The sequence below is a fragment of the Arachis ipaensis genome, chromosome B8 (genome assembly GCF_059453495.1).
Source record: "Arachis ipaensis isolate K30076 ecotype BB chromosome B8, ASM5945349v1, whole genome shotgun sequence".
NCBI classification, from domain to species: Eukaryota; Viridiplantae; Streptophyta; class Magnoliopsida; order Fabales; family Fabaceae; genus Arachis; species Arachis ipaensis.
The window spans coordinates 103,215,329-103,231,531 of NC_142443.1; the positions used below are offsets into that span (position 1 = coordinate 103,215,329).

General features: G+C 34.7%; 1 long non-coding RNA gene across 1 annotated transcript; it reads left to right on the forward strand.

Annotated features, from left to right (window-relative positions):
- Positions 1–1,664: 1,664 nt before the first annotated feature.
- Positions 1,665–3,645, forward strand: LOC107611921 (uncharacterized). The gene is made up of 6 exons (XR_001613515.3): positions 1,665–1,925; positions 2,128–2,213; positions 2,395–2,458; positions 2,708–2,777; positions 2,874–2,957; positions 3,083–3,645. It is a non-coding gene; the product is annotated as an uncharacterized LOC107611921 (long non-coding RNA).
- The last annotated feature ends 12,558 nt before the right edge of the window (positions 3,646–16,203 follow it).

Here is a 16,203-nt window from a genome sequence, read left to right on the forward strand (position 1 = left end):
CACACAAGAGTACATAAAATACATGTATTTTGTGTCTCTCCCAAATCATGAGACACGAATTTTCATTCTGAGACAAATTAAACTAAAATTTTGGACAAATTTATCCTTAGTATTTTTGAAAATTCCAAATTTATCCAAACCATTTGGCCCTTCTCTTCTCCTCTATCAGTGCCTCAACCCCATTCTTCTTCTTTCCAGATCTTCTTCCTTCTTTCTTTCTTTCTTTCTTAGAAGTCCGACCACTGTCTCGCCTCCGGCCTTTCTCAATCTCTTTGCCGCCATTGCTAGCCGCATCCCTCACTTGGAACTCTGACTCAACCTCTCCTTTCACCATTGTGTTGTCTCTCTTCTGCCTCTTGCCTTCTCACCGCATTGCCCCCTCACCGTTTCGGACTCGCCGTTAATGTGAGTGCTGCAGGTGCCCATTGTTCTATCTATTTCAACTTTACCTCAAGGATTTTTTCTTTTTTAGATAATAATATTTGAACAGAGATTTGGTTATTTGAGTTTAGTTTGAATGTTAAATTTTGATACTAAATTTGTTGTAATTTGATTAATGTTAATGTGAGTATCATTATACTACCATTGTTTTGTTTCTATCTTCTTGTGCTTCTTTATTTTTATTTTTTAAATTTTTTCAGAATATATATTGTAAATCTTGTTTTGTTATGGGATTATGTAGATGAATGTTCTGGTTTTGCAACCTCCTTCTCTCTCGAAGGGTTCGGGTTACGGGAGTCCAGATCCATCGTCATCCAGATTCGCCGGCAGCTTCAAGCTTCGACGGCGCTTCCCTCCACATCCTCTCTCTACCAACGTCGTTCATCCTTTTCAGAAAGAACGTCTCTGATCTTTTCCTCTTCTATTATTCCTTTATTAAAAAAATTATCTGTGTATTTTATTTTATAGATATGCAACAAATTAAAATTTTTGTTGATTTTATTAAATTTAATTTAAATTGGCATATTGTTGCTTTTATATTTGGTTGAAGATTATAGTGGTATTGATGTTGATGATAACTCTAAAAGAAGAGATTGGATAAAAATAGTGATAAAAAAGAATGATGGGAATAAAATTGACATTTTAGTAAAATTTTAAGTTGTATATTCTGTTGTGTCTAAATTACCAAATAAGATGAAAAATTGAGTGTCTTTTATGTCTATATACTCATGTGTATTTGTGTCTATGTCTTTATTATTTTAATACATCAACCAAAAGCAGCCCTTATGGCTACATTGTTCTGTTCTGTTCAAAAGTAATAAAAGAAAGCTTGTTCAAAAAGTTTTGCGATGTGCACGACGGTTCCATCCGAATAGTCTTTTCCCCTTACAGCAAGATATGTTCTTGAGAATTCTGTGCCACGCGCCACCTAGTGTTCAGTAGCAGAATGTAGTTGTTTCCAATGTGAATCAAATTGAGTTAATAGTCAAAATCGTTTTTGAAAGATACTCTTATCTCTATTTTGGTCTTTGAAAAATATTCTGATCTCCATTTTGGTTTTCGAAAGATAAAATTAATCGAAATCATCCCAAAAAATACACGACATGGTCACCTTCGTCCTTCCGTCATCTCCATCGCTGAGTTGGCAAACGGTCGCTTGCGTGTGCCGTTAACTGTCAGCGTAGCACACAAGCAAAATGTCGTTTTGATACAATGCCCAACCCAGAAATGGTTTGTTTGGATTGTTTTGGAGAGGAGTGCTTCCTGCCGAGCTTGACAACTCTTTGGATCAATAATTGCCAGAAACTAGAGAGGTGGATAACATCGAAGGGCCTTTTCAAATCTGGAGACGCTAGAGGCTATACTGCAAGGGCGTTCACCATCTCACCTCCCTCCAACAATTAACGATTGAAGAGTGTTCAAAGCTGGAGAATATCGTCCAAAGCTGGAAGAGATGAACGACCCATGGATTCAATTCGAGATAGGTAATTGTTTTTGCCCCTATCTTCCCCAAACTCACTGCACGCCCTCCAATTACAATGCTAATTCTTCGTACTATACTTTCTCGTTCCGTTGTTAATATGCCAAACTAATTTTTTCCCTCAATTTTTAATTTATCTTTTCATTCTTAGCATTTATCTGTGCTTTAGCTATGATTTCACTTAAAATTTGTATGGTTGATTGCAGACTGGCATGATCTAATTCAGGGATTCTGATTTTCCACCATTTCTGCAACATGCAAAGATTCTGTCTGTTAGCATGTTATGGAGGAGGTGCATTCGTACTTTATGAAATACATTAGTCCACCATTTCAGTTTTCTATTTCTGTCAGATTTGAGTTCATAAAAATTTGCTTTTTATTTATTCATTTTTGGACTCTGTTTATCTCATAGAATTCTCTTATGTGTTGTTTGTCTGAATTTTTTCTCTTTAATCCATATTAATTAAACCAAGGTTCTTGAAGAGATGAAAGACCCACAAATTCAATCCAAAAGTTATGGCAAATGTAATTAGGAAGGTAACACCTTACTTTACTAATGTCATCAGATTTCAATTTTTTTTTTATTTTAGATCTGTGTCATTTTGGGTACTTCCGAGAGAAGTAATAGATTTTGAAGATGCTCCAATTTTTAATTCAATTTGACAAATTTTTTTCCCCCGCATACTCTTGCATTGGATCTTCCTCATTTGACCTCATCAAATTCTATTATGTGTTACTATATGGTTTGTTAGTGCTAAATGAAATGTTGGTTTTCATTTATAATAGGGAAGAATCAAGAGTCAATATTAATACATGGCTGAGCCAAGTTGAGAATTGGGGTGCACTGATATCAAAGGTAACATAAGAAAATTTTGTGTTGATGTTACTTAATAATACCTCCTACTTGTTCATTGTTTCCATCTAATTATACTTGTGTCTGTTTGAAATGCAGAGTCTAAAATTGCAAGAAAATTTGTAGATATGGCAATGCAAGCATTCAATGAAAACCAGTGCTTGTTTTAAAAGGCCTCCGGATGTATGTTGACTTCATCTATTTTATATGGATAATTGCAATAGAACAATGTTCTACTTGATAATCTGACAGCATTGTGCAGCACTATGCTTCCTCTTATAATATAAATTCATTTTTGTTCTATACAGGTTTTTCATTACTCAGACCCGGAAATTCAATATATATTTCTTTTTTAGAATTGCTAAATCTATGACTGGGACTGCCCTTCATTCTGACTGGCTTGGCTGCATTCCATTAAAAGCCTCTTCCATAGAGCACAGCCAACAAAATTTTCTTTTGTTGAAGGAGGTTTGCTGCCTAACTTGATGGAGCTTTGTATTAGAGAATGTGAGAAACTGGGACCTCTCCTAAACCTACTGCAACTGCACTTCTGGCTGTTTCTGTTAAGACCATCAAAAGAACAAGTTTTGCAACTGCTAAGAGGCTGACCAACTTCATGACTTTTGTACTTACTCCAGGCTTCGAACACCCAAGGAAGAATGATAAAAATGATTGATTAGTTAGAAATGTGTTGTGGTTGAATCTTTTTGTATGGAACAACATTCTCTTTTTTGTATGGTATTTATCTTTTAGGACAATGTGTTGTGGTGTCATCAAAACCTCATAACTTTGCTATGGTGTTTATCTATTAAGGGAATGTGACAATTAGCCTTCAATGGCAAGTTATTACCAAGGTTACTGAGTTTCACTACTTATTTTGTTGTTTATGGCTTAACATAACTTATATCAATAGTGACAGAGACTTGTTTGCAAAATTCACAATTTATAATAATGAACATAGTCTTGTTTCCAACTTCAAATAACATAATTGGATTTACTTAGAAGTAGATATCAAACAACAAAGTATCACACTAATTACAACAACCCCTAACGTAAAAATCATTAGCAGTTTCTGTGCTCTAACTTTAGCTTCCAAGATGCCCAGTCTCCAGGCCACCTTCAACCTCCATTTACCTGCATCTTTCTTTGTACTACATACACCCACTTCTTCATAGACATCATCATCAACCCAGTTAAAATAATTGCAGTAATTGCCCTTCTGCAATTTTAGAAAGGAGAGAGCAAAAAAATAAAAAAACACCCAACAACACAGAACAAGATGAAAATCATAAATTTTTTCAGCATCACTCACCCGGTACCTTGAACATGCATGGAACAATCTATTCGGGTTCTCTGCTGATCCGGATTTTTTAATCACAATCTTCAACCCACAGAAACATGATTCGTGATGTGTCTTCAACCTCCTCGTTTGCATTGAAGCGCTAGAACCATGATTGTCGTGCGATGGATGCCACGAACCACCACCACGACCTTCATTTCCTGTCTCCATCCTCGCCGTGAACCAACAATTACACCTCCTACCAAGGTCTATGCCCACCGAAGGCGTTGAGGGCAACTTATTTATCGTTGAATTTGGGATTATGGTTTATCAACTCAGGGACTAATTTGACTTGTTATAACGGACTTATCTTGTCTCCATACCATTTTATTCAAAATAATTGTATCTTGATTTCAATAATTTTACATTAGTTATGATTAAAATGCTATAAGCTTTTAATGCTTCTTAATTTTAACTTTTAATAATCATGATATAGGAAAAGTTTCATATATTCCACTAATACCACTTTTCCAATAATTTTAACCGTTAATTTTAATTATATATAAATATATAAATTTTATGATTGAGATCGATGACAAAAATTATTAGAACGTAATATTTGAAAATTTTCCAATAATATATAAATTGAAGCACGTAAATTGTAACTACTACAATACAGTCCATCTATATTGTATTCGGCTATTTTCTTTTTAATCATATAAGAGGGCTGAAAGGTCCAACGAAATCAAAATAAACATCACCCAAATTAAAAAAAAAATTTCATCTTGACAAAACAAAACAAAAAAGAAAAAAATTCCCATGATGTGGCATCTCCATGGCAACAGCAGGTGGTGACTTCTGCCAAATGCTCAAGTCTTGCACGCTGTCGATTCCAATATTGACAAGCTTATCAATGTATATTTGAATTGGGTTCTCCAATTCCTGTTCATTAGCTCCTTAATTTGTTGATGATAGGATTATGGTTCTGACTGCTCTTATCTTGGTTTGTCCTCATCTTTATTGCTGATAGTGAATCCCTCTCAATTACAATTTGCTTGAAACCCCTGTCCCTAGCCAAAACCATGCCAAGTAATATTCTCCAAAGCTCTGCTGTAATCCTATAACATTATTATAAAGCAAGGTTTTTCACATAGTAGTCTTGCATCAGATTATTTCAAGCTGAAACATCTTACGTTGTATCCAAAGACTTCTACAATCTCATACCTTTCACAGCTCCCTTTGCCTTTGTATGTTTGCCATTTTCTCGAGTGTCTTTGCATAGAGGGAATGATGATTTTAGCTGACATTGTAATTATTATCTTCTATATCATTATTGCTATTTCTCTTCAAATACCTAATGATAGTTGGTTGCTTTATATCGTTACCATAATTTCAAAATCTTAATAAAAATAAATTACATAATTTTCTACTTACAGGAATTAGAGGAGAAATAATATTCACTCACAAATAAATAGCAACAGCAATAGCACACCAATAGCAGCAAAAAAATGTATAAAAAAATTAGAAATAAAGACAAAAATACATCAAAATTTTTAAGATAGAAAATCTCTTTAATATGAGAAGTAAAAACTATCAGTCACTAAGACTAGGAAAATAGTTTCACTATGATCAAAATAAGGTATAAGAAAGTCACAATTCACTATACAAAACGTGCATATGAGTTATGACAAGCCAAACAATCCAAGCATCAAAGCTTACAAAACAAGAATAAGAAGATAAAAATACCACAAGAATAAAGATACTTCTGCGTGGCCAATATTTCTAACTACAAATTTTGAATTGAAGATCAGAACGGTGAAAACAAAGAACCAGGTTTCTGGAACACATTATCCAAATTTGAGTTCAATCCAATAGCTAATGAATCTGCAGTGATAGATTTACAGAGATAACTTTGTATTTGTGCGAAAATGCTTTCTTTCTTCTCTTTAGTATTTAGTGTTATCTCTCTTGCATCCCTAACTCACCTCAGCTACTTTACCCTTACACTATGTTTGGTTTGATAGAAAATGAGTGGAAAGAAATTGGATGGAAAGAAAATGGATGGAAAATAATAATTTTCTTTGTTTGGTTATGAAAGAAAATAGAAAGGAAAGAAAATTTTTATGTAGGTCCCACTAAAAAAATTTTCTTTCTATCACAAACAAGAAAACAAGAAGAAAAGTGTTATATTTTTGTATTTCCAATACTACCCTTAGTTATATTATGATTAACAAATATTAATATAAATTTAGTTTTAATATATTATTATAATAAAAATTTATATTTAAATATTATATATATTAGATAAATAATTTAAATCAAATATATAAAATTATAATATTTTATAATATTTATAAAATATAATAAAATATGAATAAATAAAAATACTTATACTTTATTTTATGATAAGGGTATTAATGTAATTTTATACTATTATGATTTTCTTTTTTCTCACTTTTCTTTCCATTCAAACAAAAGAAAATTTTCTCTCTATTTTCTTTCCATCTATTTTCTATTCATCCAAACAACACACAAATAACTCAACTTTTCTTTTCATTTTCTTTTCTCTTATTTTCTTTCTTCTTATTTTCTTTCCTTCCATTTTCTTTTCAACATCCAAACAAACCCTTAGCAAAGAGCAACCATGGGCTTTGATACTAACATCTGGACTTTTTTTCCACATAGAAAGGGAGTCCAAAACCCAACAAATCTCCTCTCACAACTATGTGGAGGTAACTGCCAGTTCGGCGATTAAGCAACAAACTTCAAATTTTTACTTTGGTATGCCTTGGTTATCATATCAGAACCATTCTCATCAGTATAATGTATAAACCTTTTCAAGTTCCAACAATTCATAATCCAAAACATCAAGTATCCAATGATACCTCACAAAATAAGATGTATAATACTTTGACTATCACAAAACAAGACATATATCTCTTGAGCAAACCCGAGTTCCTTCAAGAATTTCTTCATCCAAAGCATTTCTTTGCACACTTCGGTAATAGCAATAAATTCGGCCTCAATAGTGGGCAAAGCAACACATATTTGCAATCTAGATTGTCAAGACACAACTCCACCTACAAAGTTGATCAAGAAGCCTGAAATGGACCTTCTAGAATTAATAACTCCTGTCATGTCTGAGTCAGTATAACCAACTAGAATAGGCTTCTTACTTTCATAATACAACTTCATGCTAGAAGTACCATGAATATATCTCATTATCCATTTTACAGTATTCCAATGCTCTCTTCCTGGGTTTGAAACAAAATGGTTAACACAACCAACAACATGAGCTATATTCGGCTTTGCGCACACCATAACATACATTAAACTACCCATGACTGATGTATATGAAACTTTTTTCACGTCTTTCTTCTCTTCTTCACTTGATGGACTTAACTTACAACTCAATTTGAAATGTGTAGCAAAAAGAGTACTAATGACCTTTGCTTTCTCCATTTGGATCATATGCAACATGGCTTCTATGTATTTATCCTATGATAGCCAAAGTTTCTTCTCTTTTTTATCATGCTCAATTCTTATACCAAGAATCTTTTTTATTGGCCCAAGGTCCTTTATTGCAAATGACATTGCAAGTTGCTTCTTCAACATGTCAATTTTAGAAGTATTCTAACCAATAATAAGCATGTCATCAACATATATAAAAAGGATAATAAAATCATTACCATCAAACTGTTTAACAAATATACAATGATCAGAAGTAGTCTTCTTGTAGCCTTATTTTGCCATAACAGACTCGAACTTCTTGTACCATTCTCTTGGAGCTAGTTTCAAGCCATATAAACTATTCTTCAATTTGCAAACATGATCCTCCTTGCCTTTTACCATGAAACCTTCATATTGTTTCACGTAAATTTCATCCTTAAGATCACTATGAAGGAAAGCAGTTTTCACATCCATCTTCTCTATCTCTAAATCAAGACTTGTAACTAGACTCAAAATAGTTCTAATAGAAGATATTCTCACAACCAGTGAAAAGATTTTATTATAGTCAACTTCTTTTTTCTGCCTATAGCCCTTGACCACCAATCTAGGCTTGTACCTTGGAAATTGAGAACTTTCTTCATACTTCAACTTATAAACCCACCTGTTTTGTAAAACTTTCTTCCCTTTTGGTAGCTTCAGAAGTTCAAACGTTTGATTATCATGCAATGATTTCATTTCATCTTGCATTGCATCAAATTATTTCTTATTGTCATCACCTTCTATAGCTTCCTCATAACATTCAGGTTTTTTTTCATCAGTCAAGGTCACATATCCATCAGTAAATGTCACATACTCATTAGGAGGATACATCGTTGAAGGTCGTTGCTCTGTAATAGACCTCCTAGGATGAAAACCTGGTGGATCTTCAGGTTGATTATCAACATCATTATTAGCTGGAGCATCAACTGGATCTCCCATCTGCTGATCATCAAGAACCAAAGGCTCATTTTGCTTCACATGCTCCTGATCTTGATTCTCTGTCAGTTCTTGTGAAAGAGGTAGCTGAACTGGAGTCACTGCTCTCTCATGATTGACTCTTCTCTGCCTTGTCAATATCTTCAATAGTGTGGTCTTTAATAAACTCTATATCACGCCTTCTTACAAGTTTCTTTTCAACTGGATCATAAAAGCCTGTAACCAAATTCATCTTGACCATACCCAACAAAAATGTACTGCCTTGTCTTCACATCCAACTTGGACCTCTCATCCTTTGGAACATGAACAAATGCTTTGCATCCAAAAACTCTTAAGTGATCATATGAGACATCTTTGCCCGACGAAACATGATTCGAAACATCATTATCCAAAGTGATTGTAGGACTTACATTGATCACATGAGCTATTGTAAGTAATGCTTCACCCTAAAAGACTTTAGGTAGCTTAACTTTAGTAAGCATACACCTAACTCTTTCAATTAGTGTTCTATTAATCCTTTTTGCCAAATTGTTCAACTAAGGTGTTTTAGGAGGTGTCTTTTCATGTCTAATGCCTTATTGCTTGCAGTACTCATCAAATGGTCTACAATACTCACCACTATTGTCCGTGCGAATATGATACGAGAAAATTAAATTTCACGTAATGACCGGCAAGTATACCGAATCGTATCAAGTAGTAAGACTCACAAGAGTGAGGTCGATCCCACGGAGATTGGTGGATTAAGCAATTTTAGTCAAATGGCACTCTAGTTAGGCAAACAATTTGTGGTTTCTTGATATATTCAACATAAAAGTAAAGTGCAGAATTATAAATGACATGGAATTAAAATGACTAAAAGTAAAGGAGAATGAATTAAATGACTGAGAATGTAATAATAGAAACTTAAAGTGCAAGAAAGTAAGAACTGAAATGTAAATAGCAGAAACTTAAATTACAGGAAAGTAGGAGCTGAAATGTAAATGGCTAGAATTGTAAATTGGATGTTGGGTAATTAGGAACTTAAAAGAAAGTGAAATGAAGACTTGTGATGGGTGAGATCACTAGGGATCAGAGATGTTGATTTCTCATGAATTAATGGTGAACAATTCCTTCTCAATCATGTAAATAGATCTATGGTGGATTGTGAATAATTAGATCCCAATCTCTTGGTGATTTAATTTTTCTTATCACAAACAATTGCCAATCTCTTGATCTAATTGCTCATGAGAAGAGGTAAAGATCAATTGCTAATCCCAAATGCCACACAATTCCCAGGATTTCAATTCAGGGTGGTTACATCTCACATACCAACCCAGAATATAACAATCAAGAGAATTATGAGAGGACAAACTCCAAAACTAAATTCTATGACTCCTTTCTCAAGTTCATCACACAATTCAAATAGATTCAATCCCTCTCTTGATAGTAATTGAATTTGTGAAGAACAAGAGTTTCCTCTTAGATAAATCAACTTGAATTGAGAAGAAAAGAAGGAATATTAATTCATTGGAAACCAACAGAGCTCCTCCCCCTAGTGAAAATGGGGTTTAGTAACTCATAGCTCCAAGTACAAACAGAAATTCAAAATTGGAAATCAAACTAAGCATAGAAGAGTAAGAGAAAAGAAAACTGTAAACGGAGATGAAAATTGAAAGCAATGTAAAGTCTTAGTAGAAAGTAAAGTGCAAAAGTACAAAAAGAACTAAAAGAAAAAGAAGCTGAAAAAGAAAATCCAGAAGAAGCCCCAACTAATTCAAGATGCCATCTATTTATACTAGTGTACTTGCTTCTTCAGGTGCACTTAGAAACTCTTCAAAGTGGGCTTTTTAGTTCCTGAAAAATTCTGCTCCCAGGCTGGCGTAGCGTTTTTTAGAAAGGCGTAGCACTCGTGCATTCACGCGTACGCGTCACCCACGCGTGCGCATCATCAGGCGTTTTGGCACTTGTCACGCGTATGCGTTGATGCGTGAGCATCTTTCCTATATTTTCCTAGTGAATTTGCATTTAATTTGATTGAGTTTAATTAAGAATTAATTATCTTTTAGCCACTATAGATACTACTTTGAGTCTTGTGCAATTCTATTTATTTTAGGTAGCATTTGGTTAGATTTGATGGAGCTTCCGCAGAAAAAGAGAAGAAGGCTATACAGGGCAGGAATGGCTTAAAGGATGGAGAGGAAGCTTGCACAAATGGAATCAGCACAAGAATTAAAGGAGATGACCAACGAGGAGCGACGCGTGCGCATACCTGACGCGTGCGCGTGATTTGGAGATTTGCTCAGCGACGCGTGCGCGTACCTGACGCGTATGTGTGACACGTGAAGAAGACCATCGACACGTACGCGTGACATGCACCACGTGCAGAAAATGCAGAAAACACTGATTGTTAATTAATTCTGATTTAAACTTTATTTTTATTTTAAAATAGGAAAAGATATTATTTTAGTTTTAGAAAATAGATTTTAAATTAATTAGGATTAGATATAAAAGAGAAAAGAAACTTCTCTTCTGGGGGATTGGAACATTATTCCACTTTTCATTCCACCTCAGCCCAATTTACAGTTTACCATGAATCCTAGTTTTTCTCTCTGCATCATGAGCAACTAAACCTCCACTATTAAGGTTAGGAGCTCTGTCTATTGTATGGATTGATACTATTATTTTTCTATTTTAATTCATGTACTGATTTATATTTCAAGAATTGTTTTCGTTCTTTATCTTATGAATTTGGGTGGAACAGAAGTATGACCCTTTTTCTAATTGAGTTCTTGTATAACTTGGAAAAGCTCTTTACTTGAACAACAGCTTGAAAACATATTCTCCTAAATTTCTAATTATCTGGACTTAACGGGATACGTGACATATAATCCTCTTATATTTGGGTAATTAAGATTTTTGTGGCATATAACTAGAATTGAACTTCACCCTCTAATTGGAATTAAGTGACCAAGGAATTGGCGGTTGATGAATTTTAGAGGAGACTAGAAAGGTCTAAGGAATTAGGGTCTAGTCACATATAGTTTTCCATGAATTGAATCTTGCATGATTAAAATAGTTAGTAAGAAAAGTCAATCCGGAAGATAGATATCTCTGAAGCCTTAACTGTTTCTCCATACATATTTCACAACCTGTTTACTGCTTGCTTTATTAAATTTCTGAATTATTGTTTAATGCTTTTGAATACCAAAACACTCCTTTCTGTTTGTTTAACTAAGTAAATTAATCAACCATTGTTGCTTAGTCCATCAATCCTCGTGGGATCGACCCTCACTCACCTGAGGTATTACTTGGTACGACCCGGTGCACTTGCCGGTTAGTTTGTGGTTGTAAATTCCGCACCACGCGTCACCCACGCGTGCGCGTGATCCTCAACACTTTTGAGAAAAGCATAGCGTTGATGCAAAAAGCGCTCTTCCACGCGTACGCTTCATCCACGCGTATGCGTGGCCTTCAACGCTTTTTAGAAAAGTGTAGCGTTGGTGCAAAAAGCACTCTTCCACGCGTACGCTTCTCCCATTCATGCGCGTGATCTTCAAAAACATCACCCTGACGCGTACGCTTTATCCATGCGTACGCATGGCCTTCAGCGTTTTTTAGAAAAGCGCAGTGTTCGCGCCAAAGGCGGTCTTCCACGCGTACGCTTCGTCCATACGTACGCGTGGTCTTCAAGAATTGTCCATTTCTCGCGTACGCTTTATCTATGCGTGTGCGCGACCTTCAAAATTTTCACTTCCACGTGTACGCGTAACCAGCAAATTTTTCAATCCCAACTTCGAAAACTATCGCAGGCGCCTTTTGGCAATAACAGAGCGCCAAAGGGTGCTCTTCTTGGAGACTCATAGCGCTCTTGAAGGGGAATGTAGCCCCATAGGCACTTTTCCTTGGTTGCAAAGCATTGTTGGAGGAGAACATAGCGCCAAAGACGCTTTCCTGGTTGCAGAGCATTCTTGGAGAAGAACGTAGCGCCAAAGGCGTTCTCCCCCTCTGTTCTTGGTCACAAAGCAATAACAATACATCAAAGCTCTGTCTCTTGTGCAATTGATTTTTGATCACTCATTCATTCATACTTTTTTTAAGTTATTTGCATGAAATTGAGCAAAATTCACTTAGTTCTTAACATATCAAAGTATGATGAGAGAATCTATCTAAGTGCTTGTTTATTTTGAATAAAATGCATGAAATTGAACTAAAATTAACTAAACTAACTAGCTAATCTAGCTAAAATGCGAATGCATCACAACACCAAACTTGAAATGTTGCTTGTCTTCAAGCAAAAGATAAAGGAATTTTGACAATAACTGAAATGCAAGGATTGACAGAAACAACAAAGAAGAAATCTCTGCTTAGGGATCTAGCATCATCCTACTCAATGGGGTCTCTTTGTTTCATTCAATTAATCATGGCTCTTGAACTTATATGAGTTCTCTGCATAAGATACTTGTTCAAACACTACTTGGTTGAATCTGTAAGACTCCTTTCTAATTGCAGTGTTATATCATCCTCAACTTATTTTCTTACTTCTTTCAGAGCTTTCTTATTTCAATTGAGCATAGTGTCTTATCTTGAGGCGGCTTTTTATCTTAAGGTTTCAATCAACAATCTCAAACCAGTTGGTTTAAGTTGCTAGGTGTTCAAACACTCCTTCGGATTTACTTGCTCAAGCCTCATTCCTCAACACATTCATACCACAGGCATGTAACTTGAATTTATCTTTGAATAGTGGTGTCCAGGATCTCTTTGAGTTACTAAATATTTTGTTGCAAGGCTACTCTTGATAGTGAGTTTTCAATCGATAATCCCGAGTTGTTAACTCAAGTTACCAAGTGATGAAGCACCCTGCAGATTTACTAACCCAAGTATGTCCTTGAACACAAACACCACAGACACATACTCAAAGTTTAGTCATTGATGCCTAGCTTCTTTATTTTGTTTTCCTCTTGTTTCTTTTCTCTGTTTTTGCTCTTGTTAATAATCACATTTTTAGAGTCTCAACATAACTAACTAACAGTTCTCAAGCAAGCATCTTAGTCTCTTTGATTTCTTAAGCCATAATCTAATCATAATCACAATTTGTACACCACCATATTCATTATCTATTCCTCCTAGGCTAGACTTTTCTTTGTTTTTGTTTATAACAATCCTTTTATTGAAATTTAAAGGACTTGAAACAAGCAATCATTCTAAGTAGATGAGTGACACACAAACAAACAACTAATCATAAAAGTACAGAACATGAAGACTTAACCAAACATAAAAGTGCAGAACATGAAAACTTAGAAGGCACATCATTTTTCAGATATGCATCTTCTTTATTTACTAAAGCTGTGAAAGGAACTTCACCACCTCTAGTTTTGTGGCCCTTCCCTTTGCTTGACTCTCCTTTCTTTTCTTTATTCTTTGGCTCTTGTTTCTTCTTCCTCCTTGCTTCCTCTTGTTCTCCAGACTGCTCTTTCTCATCCCAAAGTCCGGCCTCCATTAATCTTTGTTTCATTCTTTCCTCATTTCTTTTTGCTCTTGCTATTTGTGCCTCTCCCAGTTGCTTGACCTGTTGATATGGTGTGATCTCCCGATTCAATACAGGCATGATAGAAGTGAGGTAGTTGAGCTTTGCTTGAGTGTCTATATCATATTCAACTCTATCCAAGAGCCTTGTCTCTCCAGCTGTATGATATTTATTTTTCCAGTGCAACAAGTTTTGGAGGTATCCCTCAACTAGATCTTGTTGTTGAGATATTTTGTTGAAAGATTCCTGGAATCAATTAGATTCTTCCCTTTGCTGATCCAGTAATCTTACTTGAAATTCCCTTTGTTGATCGGAATTACCCTAAAACTAGCTAAGTGAATTCTATAATGTATGGTATCTATTGTGTGTTGCTAGCCCTCCTTATATGCTTCGGAAACTTCAGAAATGGGCCAAAAAGCCTCCCAAAATGCGAGCCACGTGACTTTTTAGTGAAGTCACGCGCAGGGACTTGTGCGTACGCACACTTGACTGTATGCTTCTCCTTTGTTTTCTTCATGTTTTCTCCCAATTGCATGCTTCTCTTCCACCCTTATCATGCCATTCCTACCTATTACACCTGAAATCACTTATCAAAACCATCAAAGTATCAAATGGAATGAAAGTGGAATAAAATTGATTAAAATAAGCACAAAATATCATGTTTTTACAATTGGGCATAATTAGAGAGAAAATACAAAAGTATGCTATTTGGATGAATAAATGTGAGTTTATATGATGAAATCCATTCAAATCAATCCAAAATTTATCATCAAATGTAGATTCATCATACATCATTCTCTGTTATGCATTTTCTATGATTGTATTATGTTTCTTATGTTTCTCTATTTTCTTGTATTTCTTGTATCTCTCTGTTTTCTCTGTCTATCTGCTTTTCTTGTTTTTCTGTTTATTGTAAAGTATATTACTGATTGATAAACACGACGGAAGTGATTAACATGACTAATTAGCCTGACTCTACTAAGGACTTCTCAATTCTTACCCCTTCTGGGTAGTCTTCTAAGTCTAGGACAAACTTCGTTCTCTGTTTATATGTATATACCATAAGACCAACCAACATCTACACCCCGTCTATCTACGAACTTTTACTTAGATTCTCCGTACGAGGTTCCTGATATGTAGCTACTTGATGGAGTGCCAATGAGTTGTTCTATGACGAAGTATTATCGTGCAAAGAAGAGGTAGACGTCATTCCGCCTTTTGATGATGTTCAACCTAGCTCGAGTTCTGAAGACCTAAAACGTACTTTTCTTCACTTTTGTAGTTTAGAGAGATTTGGTGAGTATAGAGTCTAGGTTAGCTTGGGTGCTAGCTTAGAAACTTTTTGAACAGGTCAAGGCCTTATATATATATATATATATATATATAGCTATTTCTATGAGTGTTTTAATTGAGGTCTATACTCTAATAAAGACTGAATAACTGAATGTTGTTAACTATTTAAGATATATATTTTACCTATTATTATTTATGAATTGATTATGAATGATCCCGTTTATCAATCTAAATGTTTTTTAAAAAAAGGTACCTCGTAAAATAACTACGTTTTAACAATGAATCAGACTCATATAGTAAATAATAGATAATAATTAGGAAGACAAGTTGGTAGCACTCAATTTCTAATATGATTTAGATATACTGAAAATTGGATCGTTATATTGAGGACTGATGAAAGCTTCTTAAATGGATTTTTAAGTTGATGATGTGTCCCTTTGGCACATAATTTTGATTGTGAATCTCCTTTGACCACCAATATGAGCAGTATTATCGAAATTTTCATATATAGAGACAACATATTCATCAAGCTATGTATAGAAATTGCAGTGAACTTTTCCAGTCTACAACAATAGTTACACACTATTAACATTGACATCATAATCGTTTAATAAAAATTGAAACAAAAATTTCACAATACCTTAAAATATGGACAATGAAAGATCAATTAATTTGGGGTTTGTTCTGTTTTAAACATGAAGAGAATAACATGAGATCCACATTTACATATAGGGGCAACAAATCACCTTATATTGCAATTACCCACACTCTCAGCAGATCCTACATTTCCACTCTAGCTCTGGTCGTCACGTCGATTTTCTTCAACTCGTCCCTTACTCATTTTTTAGGATTTTTCAAACTAATCACTCACTCAAGTAATGGCACATGAAGAAAAAAGAGATTTTAATGAAAGGAACGATCAGCAAATA